The sequence below is a fragment of the Oryzias latipes genome, chromosome 20, assembly GCF_002234675.1.
Source record: "Oryzias latipes chromosome 20, ASM223467v1".
Taxonomy (NCBI): Eukaryota; Metazoa; Chordata; class Actinopteri; order Beloniformes; family Adrianichthyidae; genus Oryzias; species Oryzias latipes.
Window position 1 is genome coordinate 19,701,105 of NC_019878.2, and position 13,999 is coordinate 19,715,103.

Genomic DNA, 13,999 nt, shown 5'->3' on the forward strand with positions numbered 1-13,999 from the left:
GTGCCTAGCTCAACCCCTTCTGAATTAATTAATTTTCAATAATATAAACAGATATTCTTCAATGTTTTTTAATTCATAGTGATGTTAAATTAATAAGAGTCCTGTATTAAATGGTACGTGGTGAATGAGCGACATATGGTATGAATAGAATAGAACAGAATAAAATAGAACAAAACTCCATTGTTCCCACAAAGGGGAAATGACCTTGTTACTGTAGTTCTAGCAAATCGATCATAAATAACATTAAAAAATAAAACACTTTAAAAATAAATAAAAACAATATTTACTGTCATGTGTCTATGAGCTGCTGTTGGGGTTAAAATGAAGAATAGAATAGAATAGAATAAGAAAGTATGAAAGAATTAAAGAAAAGCCTTTATTGTTATTTATTATATGGTACAGTGAGATTCAGGGACAGTTATCTTAAAAATGGACAGAAAAACAAGTAGAATAAAAAAACAGATGACAAAAAAAATGGTATTTATTACATTGACAAGTGAAGATGTTAAAATTATTTTTTCAAAAACACTTTAGTTTCAGGTCAGGGATGTTTACAAAGCAATAAAAAATAGATTTGATGTTGAGAAAGTGAGTGGAATAAAAAAAAAAAAGATTGCAGTGGCTGTGTCATCCTTGGCTCCATCATTCTTCCTGATGCAGCAGCCCTATACAGGTTTGTTCGTTTAAACACTGATATCCATCAATATGCTTCAAAAAAGGCTTCAACACATCAAAGAATAAATCAAAACATCGTCTTTTATTTGTGGCTGTGATGGCTGCTCATGTCACAGTCATGCTTTTGGTGTTTTTCACATGTTTTTTGTTGCATTTTCCTGTTGATGGTGGACATATATGAAGAAAATTAACCTTAACACTGTATTTCTGAGTATTTCAAAATGTTGTGAGCAGGAACAGATGAAAAAAAAAAGCAGTTTATTTGTGACTCAGAAAATACACAAGGTGGGCCACAAGCTCCCTGCTCCAAACTCTCAGCAATGGTAGAGAAAGAAGGGGGCTGTTCCACGCTCAAGCTCCCGCCCACAACTCAGAGGTGAGTTTCTAATGAAGTATAGCCGCTCTGCAGAAACTATGTCCTTTAACCCTTATGCTATCTTAGATGACCCCACCCTTACATTGACGTGTTCTCCCTACCATGACAAAGGTGGATAAAGGTGGAAGGATTTCATGTAATCCATGGACACCAGTGAAGATCACAAATCATTGAAGAAAAAAGGTTCAGCGCACTGTCTAGTGGGTCTAGATGACCCCACTCCCAATGGTAAAGTGCCTAGGATAGCACAAGGGTAAAAGATCATTACCAAATTGTGAAACTTATTGTTGGAAACAAAAACCTGTCTAAGAGTTTCAAGCAGATGAATTTTTGATGACAGAGGAGAATCTGCTGGGAGGGGATAGAACAGCTGGTCATTCTACAGTGAATGGCTGCACCTGAAAATACTATTACACATCTGGCAAGTGATTTATTCAGATGAGCTAAATACTTCCTTTTTCTGCTCTTCCACTGAGTCTGAGTTTAATGCAATTTAAAGGGTTATCATGACTTTCATTTGAGCAGATTGCCACGGCTCCAGTGTCATAAAACTCATGCTGCAAAATGCAAGGTGCACTCTCTTTATACGCTGAGTCACTTGTCCTCCCATCTTGCATGCTATGAATTTTCACCTACTGTTGTTCTGAACACAGTAATTGAGGGGGACCAGAGACAAAATGTTCTGGACTTTTCTGTCACGCCAGCAGAGCTCTGGAAGGAGCAATACTGTGAGATTACTTGAATGAGTCTGCAGTGTTTTGTATTATTCATGCAGCAGAACGCAAACACATGACCCAGCAACTCATTTGGCCCTTATTCCCATGCAGCCAGCAGTCTCTGAGGATTTAATTAAACTGTGCAAAGCCAGTGGCCCATCTTCCTTCAATGACTTAAACTCCACATCCGTCCTCCTGCAAGAAAAAAAACACAAAAAACCCCCCACAACATCTGTGAAATCTTCAGAGTGACTTTTACTTTGAGGGTTTTCACCTCCAAAAGGTTGGAGGCACTTCATCCGTCTAAGTGCCACGCAGACGCTGTTGCATCTGTAGGGGTGGAAAAAAAGAACAAATGAAGAGGAGCACTTATATCAATCAAATGTAATTATATACACATTAGACAGGTAAAAGAAAAGAAAAATCTGCTTTTTTATGTTACACTCTTAAACACTTCTTTTTGGGTTAATCAAGCTGGAATATATTTTTGGGTTACTTTTCAGAGCAATGCAAATCTTCTGAGTTATAGTGATTTCATTTTAACACAAATTGTGTTTTTTTTTCCCTTTAGCTATCTGAGTTAAAATTACCCAGAAAAAAGTTGATCGCTCATTGTTGGGTTGAAAACAACCCAATTTTGGTTATTTTTAACAAGAGTAGAAATAATGGACAACACAATTTGAGGAAATCATTTTAAAAGTGAATATTTCAGCATTCTTAAACGCATAAATACGTCAGGGATAATGGTCGGCCAAGGTTGCATTATTATAAAATTAACGCATGCCAAGTTCGTAGAGGACAGTTTGTTCTGCCAAGTGCGTAAACGGGAGGTGATCAATATTAGAAAGATAACAGTAACCGGTTGTTTAGTAGCCAGACATTTTAGTCAATTTTGACCAAAGGTTTAATATTTTGATAAAATGTTTTACCGAAAAAAAAACAGAAACGTAGTGGAGTAACTTATAGCTACACATGAAATACAATTATATATATATTAGATTAATAAATGCAATTTAAATGCATTTCTAATAAATGCATACATGTTATGAAATTATGAATTTTGAAATAAAAATTAAACATTCTTAAGAGGTGCTATACTGTGGAGTCAAACCCAGATGCTGGAATAAATGTCTAAATATTCAGTCATCATGGTTGAAAAAAAAGTCTAATATTTTACGGATTTTATTATAATAATTGGGTGCAAGACATAACAAAATTAGTACGCACTTTTCCTTTTTTTTCTCTTTTTTAAACATACACAAACTTCCTATGTTAATTTCCAGAGACATTTCAGCATCCCAGGAATCTAAACGTAAAAAGAAAAGATCTAGTTAAAAATATGATCTTGTTTACATGCTTTGCTTTGACAGGGTAAATAAATAAAATATCTCAAGAAATATTTAAAAACGAAATGTTTCTGCATTTTATCAACTTATAAATGTACAAGAAAGAAAAAAAGATCAATTTACACTATTGTTACCAAAATTATATCAACCAGACATTTTTAGACAAAAGTTAAAGGAAAGGGGGAGTCTGACACAAAAAAGTTATAATACCTCATCCCTAATAGCTAAATATGATGAATAAATATATAAATAAATATATTTTATTTATTTTATTTTCATGAAGGAAGATGTATAAGTCGCTGCATGATTTTTTTTACAACAGCAACTATTAACCTTTAAATATGGCATCCAAATGTGTGTTTTTTGTTGTTGCTTTGTTGATGTTCTGTTGCACTTTACCACAAACAACCAAGTGAAAATACATCAAAGGAAGAGGAACGCTTTCCATGTATTTAAGCTGCAGTTTTGCATTGAAATACATGTTTTTGGAACAACGAGAAACCATTCAGATAGGATTAAAAGCGGTTGGCGTTCAAGAGCAACAGAAGCAAGAATGCATACATGTTCACACAAAATAACAACAAGTGCGAAGAGAATGTAAGCTCACGAGGCATCAAAACCGGCAGCATCCCCGTTTGATTTATAACAAGCAAGAGACGTGGAATGATGCTTTTTTTCCAGGAAGATCATCAAACATTATTGTCATCTTTCCATCTGATGGGGGAGTTGTGCAAACTGGTGCTAAATTCCTTAAGATCTGAACAGATTGCTTCCCCTCATGCACCTAAAACCTAAATAATTGCATACACACATCCAATAATTAAAGCTTGATGCACATTAGAGGGGTGTCAAACTCATTTTCACTGAGGGCCACATCAGCATAGTGGCTGTCCTCAAAGGGCCAGAAATAACTTATACATGTAACTAAATGTAATGAAAAATAAACGTACCTACTCCTTAATGTTAAATAACTCATTATTTATTTACTATAACTTTTTAAAGTGAAAATTACAGTTACATAGAAAACATATGTTTGCTTGTTACTTTAGCATAAATCCTTTTACATTTGATTCTGAGAGGTTAGGTTAAATGGACAGTGTTTACGCCCTAATGTATAGTTGCCCAGTCCAATATTTCAAGTCAGATTCCCCCTAGATATGAATAAAAGCACACCAATTTTTATTTTACGAAATTAAAAACTTTTATGCTCTCGAGGGCCACATTTGGCCCAGGGGCCTTGAGTTTGACACATATGTATTAGAAGAAGAAAACCCCAGAATGATGTGGTGTCCTTATGCCACTTAGATGACACAAAAATATAGAACACGTGGAAGGGAACAAAAAGCCACCTGTATGGGCTTCATTCTGGAACAGCTGTCAGACAGGGATTTAGGAGCAGTTAAACTGGAGTGAGACAGTTTTTTTGTGCTTTTTCTGTAGTGCACTCAGCAGAATAGAAGACAGAAAGCAGAATAACCAAAAAGATCATTTTTAGTAAAACTAGTTAACATGCATAAAGATTCACACCTTCGCCTGCAAAAAAAAATGCCTTTACTAGCAATTCATTGAAATACCAGATCTGTAAAAAACGCGTACACTCTGAGTCCTTTCTTTTCAAGGGCTTTGTTCTTCACACATTTAACTGCAATTTTTAGATTCTTGAATGATTGTTAATTTTATTCTAATTATTTAACTTACTGTCCCTTGTCTAATAAAAAAGAAAGCATAAATGTGAGTTTAATCAAAAGCTTTGAATTGTGAGTGTATGAGCCCAACTGCTGAGCATTTTTTATATAAGAGATAGCTTGCAGGAGCTTTCACTGCAGGGTGCCTAAAGTTTTCCTCTGATTCAGGAAACTGTTTTCTCATATAGACTCTGAATGTGCCTTAATCCCTGGATACAGCAGCTCAGCGGGGAACAGGAGTGCATAATGCAGTTTTAGTGAACCACAGCTTGAAAGTGAGCCTGTAATAAACTTTAGATATGCTCCTCAAACTCTACAGAAAAATATTTCAGAGTTTAAACGGTACCAAGCAAATACCTGGAATAAAAAAGTATCCTCTGAAAATAAACAATTTCATATTGGTTATGAGGAAAGTGACAGAAACTATCATCCTACAGTCTAGTTACATGGCAGTTTGTGTTTTACAGTTACAGATATGGTCCCCTTGGTTTTGACTGAGCTGATTTTCAGGCAGTTTTATTTTCATATTCAATGATACTGATCCCAATTTTCTATGGCAGATAGATGGGACAAGCAGATAGAAAGATAAAAAAAAATCTATCCATCAGCTTAACCCCAAACCTACAATCTGAGAGGGCTGCTGGAGCCTATCCCAGCCAATGTTGGGTGACGGTGAGGTACACCCTCAACAGTTTGCAAGTCCATTGCAGGGTCACACAGAGACAAACAACCACACACACTCACATTCACATCTAATGGAATACCAATTAATCTATGAAACGTGTTTTTGGACTGTTGGAGGATGCCTGGAGAAAACCCACGCATGCACAGCAAAACTCACTACTGTAGTGTCCTATCACTACGCCACCCATAAAAATCATATGTATAAAATTAGACCAGCTGTTTGGTCCGCACCGGTTTGTTTCCTTTGATGCTCTGCTTCATTTCCCAGATGTGAATGCTCTCCTGAGCTCTGACAAGCTAACTCTGAACTGCACTCAAACGTAAACTCGGATGACGTTTGGTGTGAATGCAAACGCATTATTCTTTAGACCCGTGGTCCCCAACCTCCAGGCAGCAGACTGGTACTGGATTATGGGACAGTTGGTTGGACAGTTGGCAGCAGTAAAAGAAAACGCAACCTACACTTTTTCCATGTCCTTAATGAAAATCTGATTCTGAAGGAAGTTTTATTTTGGAAAACTGCTGGATTCTCTTTACCACATCCGACTTATTCTCAAGGCGTGTCAAGCCGTTCAGTCAAATGTCAAAAATACATCCGATAATTCCCTAAAGCTGCTGCGCCAATCGCTAAATTGAGACCCTTAAAGCTCGCAAAGGGCACAAAAAAATGAACGCATTTGGAAGGTTTCATTTTGCAGAAAAGAGCCAGTAATGAAACAGAAGAAGAGCATTCAACTTCAAAATAAAAAAAGCTGCATTTAACAGAGAAAAACCAGGAACCTTTACTCCAAACATGGATTTTTTTGTGACAGTTGTTCCAACAGACCATAATGATGTCTAATGTTACAAGGATGCTGCTGATAAAGTTGCTCAAACGGTGTATCTGTGTTTGTCATTATGATGAAAAGATATCACATAGTGACCCATTTTTTTGTGTTTATCCATCCCTCCCTAAAATTCAGATGAGACTGATTTTTTAGCGTCCACTTTGACATGGGCTGAGCGGCTATTTCCTCATTGACTACATCATGCAAAAAGAAAAAAAATCGATTTTACTTTTTACTTCGTTCATCATTTTTTTTCATGGTTTCTCAGAAATGCGTCACCCAAAGGTATGACGACAAGTCCAACAGCCCCCACTGAAATCCTGAAGCTGAGAGACCAACACAGGAACAATGTTCCTCAAATGAAAGCACATGCTTGTCTTTCATTCCAGGAGCTGAAAGGAAGCTGCTTCTCTAAAATGCTGGATGCTAGAGTCAATCTGAAATAATCTGGGATGTTTTTCAGAGAATCTACAAGTAATTTTAGTGTGCTGATTAGACCGCCTTTTCTGAATCCAAGATTCAAACTTTCTGACAAAAATATAAAGGGAACAATCCGCGGGGCTATTTAAATGACAAAAACGCCTCTTTCCCGCTGGGAGCAATCAGGACCCGATTGCAGTAAAACATGCATGCAGTGGTTCAAAGAAACAATATGTAAATCAGTTTTGACTCTAAAATAACATTTTATGTGCAGAGTGAGAGGGCTTTTGCTATCCTTATTGTGCTGTTTAAATACTTTCACTGGTGCTTTCTGCTTCTAGATTGGAAACAAATTGAATATCAGAAAGATTAGACTGATTTGATCTATAATTTGCGGTTTGTGGCGAAGCTTATAAAAAAAACAGCTCTGTAGGTTTATTACATGCATTTTTTTTGGAGTTGTATCATCCCTGAGAGGGTAAAGTGTCAATTTAAATGTTTTCTTGTGTTATCTATGTGTAAATGTCGAAGCGGACCCATCTAAGTCAGAATGTCAATGATGCATGGGTGTTTTTGACCTCTCCATCTGTGGTTTCTCTTCATTCTCTGGCTGTGCAAGTAGGCAGGAAAAAGAGAGATTGCTCCGAAATGGAGAGGAAGGCATCAGTGTAATGCATCATCACAGAAAATGCTGTCAGGCCATTTGGGGGCTGCACAGACCATGCTCCTTTGAAGGGAACATCAGGCTTATCTGACATAAGATGACGGTCAAGGTGTTTTTTTTGAAAAATGGCATGTCATTACAGCGAAGCAGAACAACAACAAAAAAATAATAATCCAATGCTTTCAAATAATTTGCATGTAGGAGGAGTCTAATATAGAAGTTTCTGGTATTGTGGTAAATCTATGCTGCTAAGAGGGCATTTAAAACAAAAACAAAGCATTTAGCCTTTCGGTTAATATTGGATAGATCACTGTGGTCCAAGCAGATGTATAGGTGATGTTATTCCTACAAATTACCATACCTGCCTTTATAACAAAAGGCTATTAACAGTGCACTTCTACAAAGTAGAATCTCAAGGCTCCCTGTGACCTAACTTCATCAAGATAATATCATCGCCCCCCCTACCTGATGTGGAGGAACACTACACTCCTTTTTAAGGTGAGCTTCTGTTTTTATCTACACCCCTGTGTACACCCCTGGACATTTTTCTTTTTGAACATTAAAATGTTTTTTTTTTAATTATTTAAAACATTTTTTTGTGGAAATCAATAGTGAGTCCATCTTTGAAACTTAAAATTAATTTCGACGTGGATTTAAAAGATTTTAAAACTTTATCAATGTGTTACAAACAGGATCATGGTAATAATGTAAAAAAAATTATGTAATACATAATAAGGGCGGGATTATATAAATTTGCTTCATCCCCCTCCCATCCAAGCAATTAAACAATCATTATACTTAATGGATTAGGAGGAATTATGATTTCAAAAAGATTATTTTCTTTAATTTATTTTTTAATCGATCCATGAATGAATTCCTAAATGAATTGAATATATCTAGGTAATTTCATTTTTGTTGTCTTTTCTTTGTTTTGAAAATTGTTTAAAATAAACTAATCAATTCAATTTGAGCTTTAAATATATTATTTTCATGCTTTAATCATAGGTTGAAATCTTCTGTCTTTGAGTCATGTTTACACCAGAAACCTTGGAAATGAACTTTTTTAATCAAATAAAGCACAAAAAAGTTTAACTAAACCTTTTAAGGCCTCGGCAAAGCATCATTCAAGCTAGTGCATTGTTGGAAAAGTCGAACAGAGCACAAATCCTTTCTGTGCTCAGACAAAAACCACAAAACATGATGCGAACTGAACAGAAATGACCAAATATTTAGTTTATATTGTGATACATTTATCAGCTTGTATGATGACAGGGTTCCAGATCACATAAAACCACCAACATTTCCTCTTCGTAATGTCAGTCTATACTCATTTAGACAACTGCCAAGTTCTTTAAGACCAACTTCAATCATGTTTTAAGCTACCGAATTTTACGGAATATAGGTCACAGTTTTTTGGATAGTTGGGCCGAGGGTGTGACTTACATGTTTATTATTTTCCCACTAACAACTACTGGAAGGCGCTGTAGGTGTGTGTATCACTATTTATTACTGACAGCAACGCAGCAAAAAGCAGAAGAAGCGCCGCTCACGCTCTCACGTCTAACGCCAGACTTGGTGGAATTGCTCAGAAGTGACACAGATGACTCAGAATTCCTTGGATTTAGTCATTTAATATAAAGACTTTAGTGAACTTGTTAGCATGATTGTTGTGGTTGTCTCAATAATTGTTCAGATGCTGCGCTAATGTGCTGGATTTCTTTTATAGTTCCTGAAGCTAAATCATCGTGTTACGGTAGTGAAAAGTGCATATATTTAGTCTATTATTGTGTTCTATTCTGCTATAATGATTTTCTTTTAAAGATTAGATGTTTGTTCATTTTCCCGCATTTTGTTAAATATATTTCTCCCAAAAGTCTAACTGATAGTCTGCTTTAAAAGGCATTTTGAAAGCGTTCCCAGTGGTCTTTTAAGTATGATGATGTCGTTTTTAGGCAAAATCAAAACTTGTATCGTTTTCTAGAACATAGTTTCTGCACAGCGGCGCGAGTTCATTCAAAATTTACCTTTATAGTTGTGGGGGGGACTGCTGGCGTGAAGCAACCCTGTCCCTCCTTTCCGTCACCCATAACTGAGAGCTTTCTGTTCACAGGCTCTCTAACTAGCTTGCAGCCCCTCCCAACCCCTAACCTAACACAACTGGTACAACACCCATACAATCTTGAGCCAGATGTCAGCTCGGAGGAGAAAACCGAAGACAGACATGGATCTAGTCGTCTACATGTGGATCCATAGGAATGGAGCAGAGCAGGGAGCTTGTCCCCCATGCAGAATATTTTGTGCAAATCAAATCTTATTCAAACTTTCTTTTTTTATCTGCATAAAGGGAATACCCAGAAATGCTATATAATAATTTTCTTAATATATGCCCTTAATGATCAGAAAAATGCCACAAAAACATGTTAAAAACACCAAAAACACAGTTTTTATCAAAGTGTCTCAAAACCTCAGCACCACAAGAAAAGCTCACACTTGAACAAAATAATTTAGTGGACACGAGTCTCAAAATGGCCCTAAATCCAAAAGTAAAGGTCAGTCTTCACACATGTAACCCAAAAAGACACAGCTCTGTACCTCTGGAGTTCACACCCTGAAACATTTCCCAGCCTGAAAGGCTGCATGTGGAAGGAAACACATCATCACGCTCCCCACATGCTTCCCCCCTCGTCATTGGTTAAATTTTGATCAGACATCGGTGTTGCTGATAGGCCGCTGCTGCGGCAGAGAGTTGTTGCTGTTGCTAGGATCCTGTTGCTAGGACGGTTGCCATCTCCAAAAGCTCAGCAGGAAACATGTAATGAATCATGGATGGTTGATTTTTCTCTAAGAACCCTGATCTGTGATGCAGATGAGTCTGAAGCTTGCATCCCAGCCCCACCCTCATCCCCACATCTGGATGGGTTCATTAAAAAAAAAAAAGAAAGATCAAGTTTAGATTTTGAGGGCTGACCTTTCATTTGGTCCTGAGGTTGCTGTAGAGAATGGGGGTTGTGGCATACTGATGTCCATTCAAATGCAAAGCGGTGAGGTTAAAGGTTATTATCAGTTATTTGTTGAAGGATACAAAAGTTGAGACCGGCGGCGACCCCTGAGGTTATTCTCACTGATGTGACCTGCCAAGTTTGGAAAGTCTCACACCCACTAAAAAGGAGGACAGGTGCAAGCAGAGGATTTCTGAACATCATTTTTTTCTTTCCAGTCAAACATTTGAGAAGTAAATATGGACTATCCAGTACCAAAATAAAAATAAAATAAAAACCCCACAGAAGCTTTAATCCAAGCTCTACTGCATGTTTTGATTTGAAAACTTGTGAAAAAGCCTCGTTAAGCCAGAAAAGGTCATCTATTGTGCCACAAATGCGCAGACGTGACTTAACAAGCGCTTGAAGCATTTATAATATCATGCTATTAGATGGCGCAGAGGGTGCACAGGTCTGTGTTTAGGAGAAAACACAGGGGGGGGGGGGGGTGTCATAGTCTGCAGGACTTATTTGTTCCTGTCCTGTAAAAAAAAAAAGGGTGCAGATGTTTCACATAAAGTGGCAAACAGTTAAACTGTTCAGATGAAACACTTCTCATATAGACACTGAACATTATCCACTGAAGGTAAGACTATGTAAAAAGTGGTAATTACCGACAACAGATGACAGACAATATGGGCCCCGCTGCTTTAATGGTACACAGCAGAAATGAAATGAGCAGCTACAGTTACTCTGCTGTATGTAAACATCTTATGCTGTTCACCACTGTGGATTCGCCTTCTGCCAGGCGCTACTTCCTTTGATGTAATTGCATGTTATATATCTGCTGCTTTTACTGCCTCCTGCTGCTTTCAATGGAAACCCTTTGAGAATGTCTCTCGCTTTCTCATTCTTTTAGTTATTTTTGGGCAACATTTAATTTTTTTTTTTTCCTGTTTGATGCAGACTCTTCATCTCTATGGGGTTTCTCCTCCAAACAGTGTCACTCTTGTCTATTGTTTCCATCTTTGGACCTTTAATTAACCCCTTCTCTTCATACAAAAGTGTTTCTCCTGACAGTCCTGCTCTCTCGTTTTGCTCTCCTCTGCCCTCATCTCTTCTCCCAGCGCGTCACTGAACGGATCCTTTCGCATCTAGTTGTATACTCAATGCTAATACCTTCTGACACGTTTGTTCACCGTCTCTTTATCATTAATAATTATGCAAAAGAGGAGCGTTCTCAGCCGAGCAAAAGAAAGCAATCTTAGTATGCAAATGGTTAAGGTCCCTGCGGAGTTTGGCGGTTAGATGCGTTCTGATAAACTCGCTTATGATGAGTGACAGTGAGCAGGGTTGAAGTCGTGCTGGTCAGCGCTGCAGACACTGATTAAAAACATTGCAGCCAAATGCCAAGGTATCCCCAAGACGCATGATGGGACGGCCATGAAACTGTGTAAAATGTCACCAGGGCTGTTCGGCTCCCATTAATAAACACAGAAAGGAAGTAAGAAGGATAATGAGTGAAGATTTTCTCACAGGTCGTCTTTTGCTTTTCTGCTCAGACAGATGTTGATAATGACTCCTCACCTTTAACTCAGGACCTTTTGCTGAATCTCTTTAAATATCACGGTCAGACCATTAATCCTTTAAACCACCAGAGTGACCTTGTTATAGCTGGACTGTGGTGCACCGACTGAAATCTTTACTCACATTTTAATCACAACTTAAATGTCTGTGAAGGTTTTAGTCATGTTCAAATATGGTACGGAAAATATCAGGTCAGAGGAAGGCAGCAGCCTGCAACACAGGTTTAACGTCAGAAAGTTACGCATTAAAACCTCATAATGTTTTGGAATATTTATATATGTTTATATACAAATATTTACAAAATTTACAAAAGTTTAATTTCAGTATTTTAATATTAGTAATTTCAATATTGTGAATTATTTACTTCAATGAGCAATTATTTTTCCAATGTCAACAAATTTTTTTATTGTCATTTTTCAATTATTTCTGTATACCTTTTTATTATTATTATTTTAGCCTACTTTGAAATCAGGTTTAAATAGACTACCTATGTTTTTCTTTCTTATATTTTCTCAGTTGCCTGGATCATCGCTTCAGTCGCAACCTCATCGTGAAGTTTGCTGATGACACCACAGTTGTCGGACTCATCTCAAAGGGAGACGAGGCAGCCTACAGGGAGGAGGTCCTGAAGCTGGCAGCTTGGTGCTCAAACAACAACCTAGCTCTGAACACCAAGAAAACCAAATAGATCATCGTGGACTTCAGGAGGCACAGCACCGACCCAGCTCCCCTCTACATCAATGGAGAGCGTGTGGAGAGGGTTCACACCTTCCGGTTTCTGGGTGTTGTATTGTCCAACAACATCTCCTGGACAGAGAACATCACAGAGGTCATCAAGAAGGCTCAGCAGAGACTCCACTTTCTGCGGGTCCTCAGGAAGCACAATCTGGACCCCAGCCTGCTGACAACCTTCTACCGCACGTCCATAGAAAGCCTTCTGACGTACTGCATTACAGTGTGGTACGGCAGCTGCACCATGGCGGACAGGGAGAGACTGCAGAGGGTAGTCAAAGCAGCTCAGAGGATCATCGGCTCCCCTCTCCCCTCCCTGTCGGACATCTATTCCTCCCGTTGTCTAGGCAGAGCGGGGAAGATCATAAAAGACAGTTCCCACCCTGGCTCTGGACTGTTTGACCTGTTGCCCTCAGGAAGGCGCTACAGGTGCATCAGATCAAGGACAAACCGCCTTAAAAACAGTTTTTTCCCAAAAGCCATAACCATCCTGAACTCCCACATGCACGGTCACTGACAGCTCCACCTCCATGTCTCTCTCTCTCACTATGCGCTTCCCATCATGTAAAAACCATCCCAATATGTGCAATACATTAAGTGCAATATATCTCTGCACTCATGGACACAGCAGGTTTCTTCTGTGTCTGTCATAACTACCTCTCTGCAGAAATTTCTATTGTAGATTTTGTTCTTTTGTAGTTTGTAATTTGTAAACTGTGCCCTTCATTTTGAGAAATTATTTTATTTTATTATTATATTATTCTGCGAGTTTTTTCTCTCTTGTATGTTTGCACTGAATAGTGAGCGGCTTTAATTTCACTGCATGTGTGTGTGATGTGAATTGTACATGTGTACAGTGACAATAAAGGCATTCTATTCTATTCTATTTAATTAAAATTAACTTGTCCTTTATTTGTCTTTTGTGTTATTTTCCTTGTTGTCTTTCTTCATATCCTTTTATGTCATTTTAGAGACAAACATTCATCTCTTTAATAAAGTTGACCTATAGAAAGAAAAGATAGTGACAAACTTGTCAAAATTACAATTTTGAAAGCATTTTTATTTTTTACGGTTCTATTGTATACTACTGGCCATTTTCAGCCCCTTGTTGTCTATTCTGCCTAATATTTTAAATTATGTGTCGTGTTGTGTTAATTTAGCATCTTTTAACGATTGCATTGTGTCTGTGTTATCACATTACATCTGTTTGCCCCCAATTAATAATCTATTTTAGTTTGACATCTGTTCTGTGTCCTATAATTGCTGTGTTGTGAAATCTCTGGGTTTTTTTTTTGCACACAGACATTTG